Genomic DNA, 4,730 nt, shown 5'->3' on the forward strand with positions numbered 1-4,730 from the left:
CCCCGCGCTGGAACTCGGTGGAAGGGGGGCGTGGAGCGCGTTCCGCTGGAATCCTGGGCTGGAACCCAAAATACATGAGCATGACCTTGAAGCTCAGAAGATGGGCTCCTCTGCTCCAGAGCCCCTCCCCCCACCTCCCCCTGCTCACCCCTGACCACCTCTGACCTCTGCACACCCCTCTCCTTTCCCCCCCCCTTAGTGTTTCTTTTCCAGAATGTCATGAAGTGTGCAGTCGGTCCACCCTGTTTTCTTCACTGTGCACACCTAGGGCTCCTCGTGTGCGTTCTTGGCTGGTGAGTGGATCCCGTGGTTTGGATGCACCCCCACTGAGCCACTCATCCACTGAAGGACACACAGGCTGCTTCGGGGGCTGGGAACTGGTGAACAGGCTGCCGTGTGCACGTGTGTGTGCACGTGTGCAGGATCTCCGCTGGTCGGGGGTTCCCACCTCCTTTGTCTCATTCGGGCATGCATGTTCTGAACTATGGCTGCCCTGATAGGTGTCAGGCACCATTGTTACCTGTGTGCCCTTCCCTGGCATGGCCTCGTTTCTTTCCCAGTGCATGTTTGCTTCTGTGTGTCTCTCCAGGGTGTCTGGTTGAGATTGCTTTGCCTGTTTTAATTAGTGTTTGCTTTTCTGTTGCTGTTGTGTTTTGAATTCACTGCGTAGTTTGGAGAGCAAGTGCTTTGTCAGGTGCTGAGTTCTGAGTTCCCTGGGCAGTCCTTTGTCAGCTGCTTGTTTTGTCTGAGTCTGCTGTGTTTGGAGAGCAGTGCTTTGCAGGTGCTGTGTTCAGAGTCCTCTGTGTGTTTGGAGAGCAGTGCTTTGCAGGTGCTGAGTGCTGAGTCCTCGGTGTGTTTGGAGAGCAGAGCTTTGCAGGTGCTGAGTGCTGAGTCCTCTGTGTGTTTGGAGAGCAGTGCTTTGCAGGTGCTGAGTGCTGAGTCCTCTGTGTGTTTGGAGAACAGAGCTTTGCAGGTGCTGAGTGCTGAGTCCTCTGTGTGTTTGGAGAGCAGAGCTTTGCAGGTGCTGAGTGCTGAGTCCTCTGTGTGTTTGGAGAGCAGAGCTTTGTCAGGTGCTGAGTGCTGAGTCCTCGGTGTGTTTGGAGAGCAGAGCTTTGTCAGGTGCTGAGTGCTGAGTCCTCTGTGTGTTTGGAGAGCAGTGCTTTGCAGGTGCTGTGTTCAGAGTCCTCTGTGTGTTTGGAGAGCAGAGCTTTGCAGGTGCTGAGTGCTGAGTTCCCCGGGCAGGCTTTATCAGTGCACTGTGGCCTAACATCCCTCTTTTCCCAGCGGGGCTGCGCAGAGCAAGGTTGTTCCTTTGAATGCCGCCCTGCTGAGCCGATTTCTTCCGCCTGGGGCGCTTGAGTGACTGCTCCGGACGGCCACCACCAAGCCCGAGTCGCCGGGCTTTCTCCTGGGTCTTTTCTGGGAGGTTTAGGTGTAAGTTGAATTAATCTTGGGCCGTGTAAACATCAGCGTATACTTTAATTTTTGGGCACGGGGCTTCCAGTTGCTCCAGCCCTACTTGTTGGAGCGTCTTTCCTTGCTCCGTCTTGATTCCTCTGCCCCTTGCACGGACCACGGCACACGGAGTCGCTCCTTCTGGTAGCGGAGGCCACGGCGTGCACCACCACTGCTCCTGTTTTTGAGCTAGAGTCTCACCAGCTTTTGCCCAGGCGGGTGTGTTTTTCTGTGTCCTCCTGAGTTGCAGTTCCTTCTCTTGTACTATCTATGTCTGGTTTTGGTATTAGGATGACGTTGGCCTCATAGGATGAGCTAGAGAGTGTTCCTTCTGCTTTTGTCCAAAGGAGATTTTAGTGCATTCACAGTGAGCTGCTCTGGCTGGGCTTTCAGTCTGGGAGGTTATACCTCCTGGCTCTGGTCTGGTTCTGATTCTGTCTCCTTGGCCAACAGGAGCCTTTTCAGATTGTCTGTTTCTGCTGTGAGTTTTGACAAATTGTATCTTTTTTTTTTTCCTAGTCCTGGAGCTTGAACTCGGGCCCTGGGCACTGTCCCTGAGCTTATTCTGCTCAAGGCTAGTGCTCGACCACTTGAGCCACAGTGCCACTTCAGCTTTTTCTGTGTGTGTGGCCCTAAGGAATGGACCTCAGGGCCTTGTGCATGCAAGGCGAGCGCTCTACCCCTGAGCCACCTTCCCAGCCAGATTGCATCTTTCAAAGAAGCTGCTGTGCGTGTCATCTGGATTTCAGATTTCTGAGCCAAAGCCTGCTCATCACTGGCCTTCCATTATTTCACAGTTCTCTGGTGCCTGTGGTTTGAATCCAGGACTTCATACTTGCCAGGCAGGTGCTCCATTACCTGAGACATGCCTCCAGTTCTGACTTTTTGTCTGCCCACGCTGGCTTGGAGCTGCGAGCCGTAGCCCTCAGCCTCTGAAGTGGACCAGATCACAGGTCTGGCCCCGGCGCCCGGCTGCACTGGTGGCGTGTGGGGATGACAGGGACGCAGGCTGCATCTGTCACAGCCAGCGTGTGGTTGAGGTGGAGTTCCACGGTCCCCAAATCTCTCTGCCTCCCAAGGAACGCGGACTCCAGGCTGGAGCCACCGTGCCCAGCAACTGCAGCAGAGGGTGCTGTGGGCCGGGGGGTCTCGGGCTGCCGAGCTCGCTGGGCGGCTCAGGCTGGCTTTGAAGGCACAGTCCTCTCACTCCACCGCCTCAGTGCTGGGACTGCGGGCGTGAGAGCCACATCCCGTCCCTCTTCTACTTTAGACACTTGAATTTGTGTCTTCGCTGTGAGTTGTTTTCAGTTAGCTTGGCTAGAGGCTTATTGATTTCCTGGGTCTTTTCAAAGAAACAGGCTTTTTGTTCTGTTGATTTTGCTCTACATTGATTTCGATGCGCAGAGGTCTCTGCATCTCGGGGTGATCTTCCGTCAGCATCCGGTTGTGTCACATGTAAAAGGCTTTTCCTGTGGCCAGTGTGGGGTTGGGTCCTGATTCCAGTGTCGTGTCGCCCGGCTTTTAGACTGTGGTCACTGAGAGTGCTTCGTGGTAGCTGGATGAGTTGCTGACATGTTTTATTCTGTTTTTATTGTTGTTGTTTTTTGCTTTTCTGTTTCTTGGCTTTGTTCCTATTTTTGTCTTTGACCGTTGGCATTTTGTGGGAGTTTTTGCTTTGGGGTTTTTATTTAGTTTGGTTTTAGTACAGAGTCTCTGTTCCACTCTGTCCCTGCAGTCCACCTGGCTGTGAGGACCGGAGTTTGCCACTCCATCTGGCGTCCCTCCGTGGAGATGGTCATTTGGATTTTTCTGCCTAGACTAGCCTCAAACTACCATCCTCCCGTTCCTGTTCTCCCGACGAGTATCTTTTAATAACAAGGTCCTGACCCCTCCTGTCCCCTGGGCCATGGCTGTGGCCCAGTTCACTTACAGGAAGTGGATACAATGTTGCTGTTCCTTTGAACAAACTTAGACTGGTTAGCCCAACTAAGAAAATAAACTTCCTCCTCCTCCAGTGCTCACCTCCTGGGTGAGTCTGAGCTCCTGGGCCGCTCACCCGTCCCCCTAAAGAGCTGCTGCCTCTTGGCCAGCCGCAGAATGGCATCCATGCGCTCCGGCGCTCCGCGAGCCCGTCCTCTTGGCCTGGCCCAGCCTGGTGTTTCTGTCCACTCTCCCAGCTCCCTGCGGTGGGGCTGCCCGGGGCCAGGCAGGTGTGGCTGGTGCTTCTGGGGAAATGCCCCCACCTCACCGCCAGCTGCCGCCAGGGCCGAGGATGTGTCGGTGGCAGGCCTGACGACGTGTCACAGAGGCCTGTCACCCCCGGCCGCCGCTGTCCCGCCCCCCTTCCCCTCTGCCGCACTGCGCACTGCGGCTTCCCGAGCCCCGTGCCCCGCTGTGGCTGTGGAGAGGGGCAGGGCGCGCGGGGCTGGGAGGAATGGACAGGCCTGGCTTCAAGTCACAGTTCTTAACATGGTCTTCTGGCATTTTCTGTCTGATTTTTGCGTGTCCCAGCACTTCCTAGTTTTGCTTAAGTCCAGATAGCAGAAGTTCAAAAATACTTTTCATTAAGCGTCTACTGACCCATCCCCAAACAGGAAGTTCCCTGAACCCCGTTACCCAAAGTCTCCCTGCCCCCGTGGGCTGTGGCTGAGCAGGGAGGACAGGGATGCGTGCGGGCCTGCAGAGACCCCGCTTAGCTCATGTGGCTTGGGAATGGGCCTAGGACCCTCACTAACGTGTTAGGGTACTGTGCGCCTCTCCCGCAGTACCACGCTCCAGTACCCCAGCACAACACTCCAGTTCTCCAGCTCATGTCCCAGTACCCAGTACCACGATCCAGCACCCAGTACCACGCTCCAGTTCTCCAGCCTCATGTCCCAGTACCCAGCACCACGCTCCAGTACCCAGTACCACGCTCCAGCACCCAGCACCACGCTCCAGCACCCCGCACCACGCTCCAGCACCCAGTACCACGCTCCAGCACCCCGCACCACGCTCCAGCACCCCGCACCACGCTCCAGCACCCAGCACCACGCTCCAGCACTCAGTACCACGCTCCAGCACTCAGTACCACGCTCCAGTACCCAGCACCATGCTCCAGTACCCAGCACCACGCTCCAGCACCCAGTACCACGCTCCAGTACCTCAGTACCACGCTCCAGCACCCCGCACCACGCTCCAGCACCCAGTACCACGCTCCAGCACCCAGCACCACGCTCCAGCACCCAGCACCACGCTCCAGCACCCAGCACCACGCTCTAGCACCCAGTACCACA

Source organism: Dipodomys ordii, unplaced genomic scaffold (assembly GCF_000151885.1).
Source record: "Dipodomys ordii isolate 6190 unplaced genomic scaffold, Dord_2.0 Scaffold103, whole genome shotgun sequence".
In the NCBI taxonomy this organism is placed as follows: Eukaryota; Metazoa; Chordata; class Mammalia; order Rodentia; family Heteromyidae; genus Dipodomys; species Dipodomys ordii.